Source organism: Canis lupus, chromosome 26 (assembly GCF_011100685.1).
Source record: "Canis lupus familiaris isolate Mischka breed German Shepherd chromosome 26, alternate assembly UU_Cfam_GSD_1.0, whole genome shotgun sequence".
Classification (NCBI taxonomy): Eukaryota; Metazoa; Chordata; class Mammalia; order Carnivora; family Canidae; genus Canis; species Canis lupus.
The window spans coordinates 38,461,689-38,473,755 of record NC_049247.1 but is presented as its reverse complement, the minus strand read 5'-3'; the positions used below and the strand labels follow the sequence as shown (position 1 = coordinate 38,473,755).

The window sequence follows — 12,067 nt, the reverse complement described above, 5'->3', positions numbered from 1 at the left end:
AATTGCTGAAGATCATTGGTCGTAAGGGAAATATAAATTAAAACTACAATGAGATGCCATGACACAACTACTAGAACGGCTTAAATCAGAAACTCTGAAGGTACCAAGCGCCGATGAGGGTGTAAATGGAGCCTCACGTATCGCTGTGGCAACGCAAAGTGGCACCAGCCCTTCTGGAACACGCTTTCACGGTTTCTTACAAGGTTAAATGCACACTTACCATCTGACCCAAGGGCCCCACACTTAGGGCTTTACCCAAGAGAAATGAAGACATCATCCACATAAAAACTGATCTGCAAATGTTCACAGCAGCTTTATCACTAATTGCCCCGAACCCCGGAAATAACCCAAATATTCATCACCTAGTAAGTGGGCAAAAGGTTGGATATCCATAAACGAAAATCTACTCAGTGACAAAAGGAAACAAGCTACTGCTGTTTGCGATGGCGTGAGTGACTCCCAGCAGCGTGATCTCGGCGAAAGGAGCCATACTCAAAGGCTAGCTACTGTTTCACTCTACCCGTGCGGCTTCCTGGAATAGGCAAAATTATAGGGATCGAAAATGGATCAGTGGTCACCAGGGGCTGTGACGAGGAGGAGATAAACTACGACGGGACACAAGGGAAATTTCAGGGGGTGACAGAAATGTTCTCTATGTTATTTCTGTGGTAGTCAACAAGGCCGTGTACGTTGTCAAAATTCATAGAACAGTACGCATATAAAAGGGTGACTTTCACTGTATAGAATTTATACCTCAGTTAAACTGACTTTTAAAACCACTTGTTTTTATCCTCCATTGTCGTCTCTCTGAGGAGCACAAGCATTGATTCTTTTAATTTCACAGGATTCGAAGTAGAAAGGAGGGTGTTTCTGGACCTGAAGACCAAAATGGCGGCCGTCTTTTGGCCCAAATCTCACAACGCAAACAAACCAAAAGCGTTTTTTGGCCCTCCGCATCCCACGATCCCACGCGATTGGATCTTTTGAACGACACAACATTTATATTGAGATGAAAATAAAAGGATTCCAGGCTGTTGGTTCACCTCTTGAGGAAGAAGTGGCGTCCATCCCGCCAGCACCCTAGGCAGGCCGCCGACTGCTGGGAACGGAGTTGAAGAGCTAATGCATGAATATACTAAACCCCACTGAAGGGCAGGACATCTCCCACAAAATGAAAAGCTCTAAGGGGGACTGTAACACGACCATCGTTCTGGCCGTTAGGACCGCAGCAGTACTAGAGGAAATAGTCTCTCATCCTTCATTGTGTGCTTATGAACAACTCCTCGCCGGAATAGACGGCTCCAGCGTTCTCAGGACTGCAAAAGCTAGAATAGATCTAAACGGATTCAACATAGACCTCAGGAATTGGATATACAATTTCAGCAAACTATGGCCTTCGCAATTCAAGCCCCACTAAAGCTGCTCCATGGATCATATAATTGATTTGTGGCGCTTTCTGCCTGCATCTACCCCATGGCCTATTAAAGTGGGATAGACAAATAACCAATAAAGCGGAAAGCTCCGCCGGGAATTGACCAGACCGCATCACTCTCTTCACACCTAGGGTGTTCCGACCAATAGTAATTTTACAGTGGCTCTCTGTAGCCCCAGACGCAGAGCCCTGCAGCCCGGAGCCCACAACACAAGCAGGCCTTTCCCTAAAGCACGACAGAGAATCGGGCTCATGAAATCACCATTATATACAATAGAGCACTGGCGACGCGAGTCGAGCACAGGCAAGAGGACACGAGGAACGCAACGCTTAAGAACCAGTCAGCAACGCACCGTCTCCGCAGGAAAGCACCCGGTGTTGATGCAGCTCTATGTGGATACGAAGGACTACGACACGGGATGATTTTTAAAAAGCCTCAAACACCCGTGGCTGCAAGAAGTGCAAGAGTTTTTAAGGAAATATACCTAAAAATAGACCGAGTAGCGTAATCAGCCGTCCCGTGCATCATTATTACCCCAGTTCTCAGTATTGCTTATCTTCCATAATATGCAGCGTACGGCTAAGAACAGCCCGTATCATCACTTGTCTTAATCACACAGCAAATATATTCCATACGTGTATGACTTCGGTCTGTGCCACTAAAGAGCGCAGAGACTTGACTGTTCTAAGAGAGAATCTGTAAAAGATACAGACATACATTGGCCAGGTCACCCGGAAAATGTGGCTTCTTATCTTCATGACACCTAGAACTTTCTAGAATGTTCTAGAATAGCCAGGAAAGAGAGTTATTTAAAGGATTCTTTAGACTTTCTGTTATCTTACTTTTCAGGATGTTCTTCACAGCACCATTTTGTGAGCTGAGGCTGGATTGTCTGGGTCGTCACTTGCTGTTTGAAATTCAGGCTAATCCAGCCTTTGCCTGGTTTCTACAAAAGGTGAGCCAGAGGCAGAGAATCCCACGTTCTGGAAGTCAGAAAAAGGAGCAAGGGCACCCGAAGAGTTGACTCCTGCGCGGTGCGTGTGCTGGGGAGCTGAGTTAGGGTGGGCAGGTGTCACGTGCGATGACATAGGAGGCGAGTAACGTGATGGTTCCGAAGGCAAAGGGAACTTTAGAGACTGAAACACCAGAGAAACGTATTATCATAGATGGGGAGAAAAAAAAAGTTTCTCCACGTTTTGAAGGCCATTTGAACACTGAGAATTTGCAACTTTCTGAAGTTTGGATTAGTATTTTGTTGGCCCACATGCACACATCCTCCGAGCAAACATTTATTCAACACCAGCCGCGTACAATGGAGTTGGAGATGCTGGGAATATGAAAATGGAAGAAAAGAAGAAAAAATCTACCCCCGGAAAACAAAAACAACCCTCGTGGCCCGCTGTTTCTGAGGACTTATAAGGCTTTTAAACAACAAATACTTCTTACCAAGTTGCCATTTGGTGAGTTAAGTGTGGAGGAATCAGCAACGTTTTTATTGCATTTTCACTGGCCCCAGGGGGGCTTTTAAAAAGTAGAAGCAAGGGATAGAAACATTACATTTTTAATTTGGCCAGTGGAACACATATTTTTTTTTTTTAACTCAGGAAAAAATGCTTAGGGGCTGATGGTACTTTTCGCTCCTGACCCATCAGTGAGGTCTCCTCCTTTCCGGAGCGCCTGGGCCGGAGCCCCATCTATAAATATGTAAACAGACATTTCCACTAACATGAGCACAAGTCCCGGGCTCCCCTTCGTCTGTTTACATTTCTCCCTGTTTTTGTAAACAGGCATATGATAGATGCTTGAAGTCAGTGCCTCGGGAACATGGCAGGGACGGGGAGATGTACACGTGGGATCAGCGCAGCCCACGTTTCCCTGCAGCTTCTTGCGGTCCGGACGTAGGCATTTATTCCACATTGGATGAATTCTATGCCCCTGGTGCCGACGTTGCCCTACAGCCTTGCGCGTGCTACCGGAGGGTCTAGCCGCAGGTGAACAGACGAAGGGTGTGCTAGCCCCAGATTCTAGTTCTAGCTGGATTAATATTTGGATAGAAGGGGGGATTGCACAAGTTTCTGGGAAATGAGTCGTACACAGATTTTATTCCATTTAAAAAAATTACTCATCCACTCACCGAGTCCAAACCAAGGTTATGCGGCGTTACCTGAGATTACTGGTGGTTTTTCAAAGCTGACCTCTGCTCCCCTGCCCCAGACCCCCCTTCATGGAAAACATTCCTCAGGCTGAGCATCTCTGTGCTCAGGCCACCTTGGGCGCCTCGCCCCACAGCGGTGGTTCCAAGCGTTCTTATTTCATGGACCAGTAAAATCCCTCTAAAATATTTGGAGAAAAAAAATAAGTAATAAAATAAATAAAATAAAATAAAATAAAATAAAATAAAATAAAATAAAATATAAAATAATGAAATATAAAATAAAATAAAATAAAATAAAATAAATAAAATAAAATAAAAAATTAAATTAAATTAAATTAATAAAATAAAATGAAATAAAATAAAATTTGGGGAACCACTATGATATTGCCATCTTTGCATCCTGCGATTAAGAATCTAAAAAGCAAAAGCACAGACATAAGCATTTAATGGAAGGAAGAACCAAAAAGCAAAAAAATAATAAAAATAAAATAAGTAAAACTATGACCTCATAACCAAGTTATAAATAGGATACATTTAGCTCTGTGAAGAAAAGCTCGTAATTGTCCTTATTTTTTCTCTTCTTGCCATAGAATGGCTTCTGGGAACCACTGCCTTTGAGGTTTGCATAAGGGCTTAAAAGAATAAGTTAAGTCAACCGAACGTTCCAGTTCTGCTGCTTACGTAGCTCACACGGGTGGCCGCGGAGAGGAGGCGTGGGGACGTGGGAATGGGCCAGGCTTCCCCGCTGCTCCACGGCCGCGGGTCCCCACCCCCCGGGGCTCGGGCGAGCGCCCACGAACCGAGACCGGCCCGGTGCCAGCCGCGGTCAGGCAGGGGAGCAGCGGGCGCCGGGGAGGCCCCGGACTCCGGGAAGGAGGGGAGGCCAGCGTCACGCTCCGGCGTTGGAGTGGTTAGGGTCGGCTTCAACAGTCGGTGTGACTGTGGAAAGCTCGAGGCGGTCTCAGCCGTGTCCCTGGTCCTGGCCGGGGCGTGACTGTCGGGGACAAGGCCGCATGGGGCGGCCGTGGAATTGGGCTTTCGCGGCACTGGGGTTGGGGTCGTTCGTTCCTTAACGTGAATTATTTCAAATGCAACTAGAAGTCGGGGATCCGGGCCCGGGGGAGCAGGTGGGGCTCCTACACGGTCCTGTCTCTGGGGCGAGCCGGTCGGCTCCCTCACGAGCAAAGAGGAGGCCTTGGCGAATACGGACAGCCTCCGGGAGCCCGCGGGTCTCCAGGCCCCTCGCCCGGTCCGGTGCCCGGGGGGCGCTGCGTTCCCGCCGGGGGCCCTGAGCCCGCCTGCCAGGGCCACCGAAGACGTCCCGGCCGTCTCCTCCCTCGGAAGGACGAGCGAGCGGGAGGCTGCGGCCTGCGTACGTGAGGCTCAGACGCTGTCCCTCCGGAGCGGCTGCCCTCCAGGACCCTCACCTCGGGAGGCAGCCTGGGCCCGGCCCTGGCGCTGCGGGTCCGTGGGCCGCGAGTGGTCCGTGCTGCCAGCCGTGGGCCGTGGCGCCTGTGGCCGCCGTGCAGCCCGGGGCACGTGGCTCTGGCCTCCCGCTGTCTGTGCTCTACTTTCCCACGAGTCCCCACAGGAGCAGCTCCACGGTCATGGGACCGAAGCCAGAGCTGCAGCCTGGTGCTCGCCCGGGGGTCACGCAGTCACGTCGTGGGGGATGAGGTCACAGGGTTTGAGGCTGTGGGGGATGAGGTTACAGGGATGTGACCAAGGGGTCACAGCCTTGGGGGACGAGGCTGCAGGGGGGTGAGGTCACAGGGGATGAGACCATGGAGGTTGAGGGGGTGGGGGCCAAGGCCATGGGGATTGAGTCTGCAGGGGGATGAGGTCATGGGAGATAAGGCCGCAGGGATTGAGGCTATGAGGGTTGAGGCCACAGGGGATGAGGCCACAGGGGATGAGGTCACGGGGGAGAAGGCCGTGGGGGACAAGGCCGTGGGGGTCAAGGCTGTGGAGACGAGGCCATGGGAGGCCGTGGGGGGCAAGGCCTCGGGGGATGAGGCCATGGGGGGTCGAAGCCATGGGGGACGAGGCTGTGAGGATGAGGCCTTGGGGGATGAGGCCGTGGGGACGAGGCCATGGGTCGAGGCCGTGGGGGTCGAGGCATGTTGTGGGGAGGACACAGGGCCGGGGCGTTACTGAGGACGTCTGGATGGTCCTGGCGCTGACAGGTTTGGACAAAGGCGCTGCACCAGGCTACCCCGGCTTCGTGAGAGAAGGGGGAGGAAGCCGGTAAAGAGTATCCGATCCGCTTATTTCTGGTTGTGGTCCCACAGCTCGGGTCCAGGTCAGGTTTGCGGGCGCCTCCCGAGGGCCCGCCCCAGTGACCACCGCTGCCAGGTGGGCAGCTGCCCGGAGGAGGAAGGCCTTGGCCCCAGGGCCACCCGATGGGGGGACGAGATGCGGGGGCTGGGAGACGCCCCACGTGCTCCAGGATCCGCACACTCGCCTCGGGCAGGGGCCCAGCGATTCCCTGGCCACCCGGATGGCGCAGAAGCTTCACCCACGGCTGCTCCGAGGGGACCGGGGCCGCAGGGGTTCCGAAGCAGCCACCCGCGGCAGAGCCGGGCCCGAGCGGCGTCACCAGGGAGCCCGGCTCCGGAGGCCCTGCCGCTCCTTGCCTTTGGGCTTGCCGTGCATTGATCCACGGTCCGGGCTCCCACACGTCTCCCTTACTCCGTTTCTACCCTAGTTTCGGAGAGAATTCAGTGATGGATCAGGTCCTGCGACACCCGGGCTCATCCGTCAGGCCCTCCTCACCGCCCATCACCTGGGCCCCGACCCGGTTAGCCACATGTCACGGCTTGTGAGACGCGGCCGGGTTGGCACCTACACCAGGTCGGGGGGCTACGGTCGGGGGGCTGTTTCCACGCAGGGGAGCTCGGCTATTTGGCTGGAGTACAGGGAGGGGGGGCTGCAACCCCTTGATATTTTAACCGACAAATTACTTGGGACCGTTTGAGAAAAGAGTGCGAGGCACGGTCACGTCTGAGACCCTCCGTCCCCGCCGCAGAGAAAGTGCACGACCTGAGCTTGCCAGACAGCTGGCTCTCCAGGCTCAGGGAGGATGCCAGCAAGTACCGTTCCGTGGGGCGTCACGTAAGAAGCGGCCCATGTCGCCCTTGCCCCAGGGGACCCCGACGTGGGGAAGAGCGTGGAGCGGGCCCCCCGAGTGCGCGGAGACGCTTTGGGGAAGGCCTAGCCGTGTTCCTCTCATATTTCCCTCTGTTTTTGCGGAAGGGCCCCCGGCAGGCCAGCCCTGAGGCTGCAACTGCTCCGGCAAGGAGAAAGCTCCGTGTCATTCTTCTTCCCCATTGGTGCCGCCTCCGGGGACGGTGCCTCAGTGGGATGCGACCATGTGCACGACGAGGGGTGCAGGGGTGCAGTAGCAGGAGCCCGGCTGTTTAAATGCCGCCTGCGGTTTTCTTCCGAGGTTGGCAGCGCATCGAGGACTGGAGTTGGAGAGGCCTCAGCCCTCGCCTCGCTCACGTGGCAACACGGGTGACACGGGGGGCCCAGCGGGGTCACAGCGAGAACAGAGCAGCCAAAGGACGGCCGTGCAGGCGGAGCAGCAGGAGGGCCCTGCGCGGGTGGGGCCCGGCGGCCGAGGGCTGGCTCCGCTGCGACGTCGCTGTGCAAGGAAGGACGCACGTGGTCGTTGTGCCGCGGGATTTTTATTTCATTTTATTTTTCCGCTGCTTATCACCCTCCCTCGGTGGGCGACCCCCATTTAGAAGTCGCTTTAGCCTTCTTGTGCGCTCGTCTTATTTTTCATCTTTGATTTCATTCTCACGCCAAAGGGACCTTTTGCGTGTGTCTTCACCGCTGATAATCAGGATACAAAGAACCCGTTGGGCTCCGCGGTGTGAAGATGGGCGACACCGGCCATCTGTGGCCTCGGGAACCAGCAGCTCTGTGTGGTTCCACGTCACACGTGCCCCACGAGCTGCTCTGGGCCGCAACCAGACGACAGCGCCGCACCGCTCGGCCCGGGGAGCATTCTCGTAACAGCAGCTCCTCCTCTGTTTGAGTTTCTGCCCAGTGGGAGCCTCCGAATAGCCCTTCTCGCGTAGATGGTTCTCTGCGAAGACCTTCGTCTGATCAACTGTGTGTCCAGCATTGCGGTTTGGTTTCTTTGTAGACTCAGCCCCCTCCCGCCCTGGATACGAGCCAGTCCCCCCGGCCGCTGCTCCTGGACACCTGCCGTCCAGGAAAGGAGGCGAATCCGGGCATAATTACGGTGCAAAGCGACGACTAAGCTCATAGGTAAAATAACACGCTGGAAAGGCACCTACCATGCCTGGCGGAGCAAGAGGATTCAGGGGGCAGGTGACATCTGTGCTGCTCGGGGGGGCGGGAGGCTTTCCTTGGCAGGGAAGAGGGGGCGGTGCAGCATCCTCGTTCGAAGTCACAGAAACACGACAAAGAAGCACGTGTGGACGGGACACGTGGCAAAGGCGAACGGCAGCCAAGACACGGGGCTGGAGTAAGACGCGGTCACACGGGCCTTCCGTGTGGCGCGGGGAGGGTCTGTTCGTCCACAGGGGCCTGGAAGGTGCAGCACCCATTCCCGTGGGGTAGATCTGCTCTCTCTGCCTCCAATTCATCGCCGAGGCAGAGAGAAACACAGCTGAGCGGCCCCGGCTCCCGCCTGTGCAGCACGAGGCTTCTCGGAGCCGCCACTTCCCGTGGGGGCCGAGGCAGCCAGATTTCCGGTGGTGGCTCAGCCCCGCCGTCCCCCCGACACGGTCCCTGAGCTGCGGGCCCTCGCTGTGGCTGGAAGGGAGCCCGGGGCGGCGTTGCCCTGAGACCGTGGCTTTGGCACCCGCGTGCTCCCCGCGGCAGGCCCTCGACTCGGGGCAAGGAGCCTGGGGCACGCACTCCGCATCCATATTTTCGTCGTTGGGTGATTGCAAAGTGGGCGAGTGCACCTAAATGCAGCGGGACTCATGTCCTGCAGGCTGCAGGCTGGCTCCTCAGCAGCCCCGCCATCGGCCGTGTGACCCAGCAGCTGGCACTGGGCGCCCGCCAGACGCAACCACACAGCTCCAGTAGATTATCAGCTCCCCCCGGGCAGAACTTTGTCCCGCGTGCTCTCTCCTGCTTAATACTTATGAACATCCAGTGGTGTCGTGGTTTATCTGTACGGGGACATCAACCGGAATGTGTCAGGACTTCCACGAATGGAGATCTATGTGTGGGGGGGTCATGCGTAGACTCACGGGTGTGTGTACATGGATGCGTATGGACCCGTCGCCCCATTTGTGTGAATTTCCGAGATGCATTAAGCTGCAAGACCATCAGACATTTTTGTCTTGTTTTAAAAATCACACATATATGCGTACAACCGTTATTTTGTGTTATGTGTACGTGCGTACGTGTATATGTGCATGGACGAGTCACCCCATTATATGAATTTTCCAATCTTGGTATGTGTGCTGCCGAAGCAAGCGCTTGTATGAATTTCCCAGATGTGTGAAACGATCAGTGATTATCAGACATTTTTGTTTGTTCTACTGAAACCAAGTCTTCATGGGAAACGTTTCTGGAAGCGTTGGAAGGGCGAGTTCTGGAGTCCACTCGCTCCTTTTGAGTCTGTCTTCATCTCCTAGCTCTCTGTCCTCGGGTGGGTGGCAATCTTTCGGAGTCTCTGTGTTCTCCTCTAATAAATGACAGTAGCAGTAACCCCCTCGTAGGGCTGCCGTGTTCACCAAATGGGCGCCCGTGTAACCCGACTGGTACGCGGTGAACATTGCAGAAATGCTGGTAAGTGATACCTCATGCATGTTAGAACTGGTTCTCGGACATTGGGGCCGTCATCGTGAGCATTAGGATTGCAGGGAAACCTAGCTGGCATCCGCAAGTCCGATCGAGACTCAGAAATTATTCGCCCCTCTATTCAGTGGCCCCCGACTCTCCAGCCTCTGCGTGGTTATTGTCTGGTCTTTAAATGTTTACGTAGCGCCCCTTCTTTGCAGACTATCAGCTATCACGTTCCAAAATCATGGTTTTCTTCTTCCTTTAGTGTTTCACTGACAAATCAAATAACCCAATTTATTTAAATTCTATCTAATGTAGCAATTTAGAGGCACCTGAGGGGCCCAGTCAGCTAAGAGCCCGACTCTTAATTTCGGCCCAGGTCGTGATCTCAGGGTCGTGAGATCGAGCCCTAAATCAGGCTCCACGTTCAGCACAAAGTCCACTTGGCCCCCTCCCTCCCCCCACTCGCACGAGCACGCTCTCTCTTCTCTCTCAAATAAATAAATGTTTACTATTTTTTGAAATAAAATAAAGTAGGGGGGCACTTGATGGGATGAGCACTGGGTGTTATTCTATATGTTGGCAAATTGAACACCAATAAAAAATAAATTTATAAAAAAAATAAAATAAAGTAGGAATTTAAAGGCTCTGATTGAACATCCGAGTCTGCTTTAGTGTCGTGTCTGCACGCTGTGCTGTCTGTTTTAGCCACTCAAAGATCTTTTCAGCTAATTTCAAGAGTATTAGCTACGGAAAGACAGATACTGCATGAGCTCATTTATGCGCAGCATCTGAAACAAAGTCAGAAGCATAGGAGGGAAGGAAGAGGAAGGAAGGAAGGAAGGAAGGGAGGGAGGGAGGGAGGGAGGAAGGAAGGAGGGAGGGAAGGGAGGAAGGAGGAAGGAAGGAGGGAAGGAAGGAAGGAAGGAAGGAAGGAAGGAAGGAAGGAAGGAGGAAGGAAGGAAGGAGGGAAGGTAAGGAAGGAAGGAAGGAGGGAAGGAAGGAAGAAGGAAGGAAGGAAGGAAGGAAGGAAGGAAGGAAGGAAGGAAGGAAGGAAGGAAGGAAGAAGGAAGAAGGAAGGAAGGAGGGAAGGGAAGAAGGAGGGAAGGAAGGAGGAAGGAAGGAAGGAGGGAAGGAGGAAGGAGGGAAGGAAGGAGGAAGGAAGGAAGGAGGGAAGGGAAGGAAGGAAGGAAGGAGGGAAGGGAAGGAAGGAAGAAGGAAGGAAGGAGGGAAGGGAAGAAGGAGGGAAGGAAGGAGGAAGGAAGGAAGGAGGGAAGGAGGGGAGGAAGGAGGAAGGAAGGAAGGAGGGAAGGAGGAAGGAGGGAAGGAAGGAGGAAGGAAGGAAGGAGGGAAGGTAAGGAAGGAAGGAGGGAAGGAAGGAAGGAAGGAGGAGGAAGGAGGGAAGGGAGGAAGGACATTATGTGAGTTGATGGGTACATTAGCTTAATTATGGGGACGATTTCCTGGGGTGTCCGTGTACCAGAACACCAAGCGGCACACCTTAGATGTATATGATTTTTATTTGACAATCATAGTTCAATGAAGCTGGGGAAAATCAAATTGCAGTTGAACGTAATACAATTGTGGCATAATTTTTAAGTAGGCTCCATGCTGACTGTGGAGCCTAATGTAGGGCTTGAGCTCAAGACCCTGAGATCAAGACCTGAGCTGAGGTCAAGAGTCGGACACGTGACTAACTGAGCCTCCCAGGCACCCCCTGTGGCATAATTGTTTGAAAAAATCATCTACAGGAGGTGCCTGGGGGGCTCCGTGGGTGAAGCGTCTGCCTTGGGCTCAGGTTATGATCTCAGGTCCTGGGATCGCGTCCTATGTTGGGCTCCCTGGTCAGCGGGGGATGCTTTCTCCCTCTCCCCCTGCCCCACGTGTTCTCTCTCTCCCTCTCTCTCTCTAATAAATAAAATCTTTAAAAAAAAAAAAAAGATTACCTACAGTGCGTACAAAAGACGCTGCTGCTATCAAGGTACCTCTGGAAAAGCGAGAAGATGCTCTTAAAATCTTATATTTGTTCCTGAGCAACGCAGGATGTTAAACGTTGGTACCTTTAGTGACTCAACAAAGAACTAATTGTACCTAATCTTTTTAAAGCCCAATATGGTTTATACATTTAAAAAAAATCTATGCAAACTTCTTCTGGTTTTAAGAAATCACAAAAGCACGTACTAGCTCAGCCCATCCAGAACCACATCTCAGCCCCTTGGTCAGACAGCGTGTGTTATGTTTCTTGATTTGGGGAAGGATAATTTTTTTTAATTTTTTTTAGGGGGGAGGATAATTTTTAAATAAACAAATCCTCATGGGCCTTAGCTCATTACTTTCCATGAAAATATCGTGTAAGAGACAGAACTGCCACGGTGTACGGCATCCCCTGAAGCTGTACAGGGATATCATTATTCTTTTTTTTTTAAAAAAAAAAGTAGATTTATTTATTTTATGGAGAGATTGCCCATGCAAGTGTGGGGAGGAGCAGAGGGAGAGAATCTCCAGCAGACTCCCCACTGAGCACGAAGCCCTACGTGGAGCTCGACCCAGGACCCTGATCCTGCCCTGAGCCAAGAGTCGGGCGCCCCACCAAGGGAACTGCCAGGCTCCCCTTGGAAGTAGTAACTGTATATTTTTAGTGACCCTGTGTTTATAAGTATTATATGCTTTAATTTTGAAACACTAAGTGCCTCTCACCTTGCCT

General features: G+C 52.7%; 1 protein-coding gene across 5 annotated transcripts in view; it reads left to right on the top strand.

Annotated features, from left to right (window-relative positions):
- RNLS (renalase, FAD dependent amine oxidase) overlaps positions 1-12,067 on the top strand; it is a 277,680-nt gene that overhangs the window by 232,116 nt on the left and 33,497 nt on the right. The gene's annotated exons all lie outside the window — the stretch shown is intronic.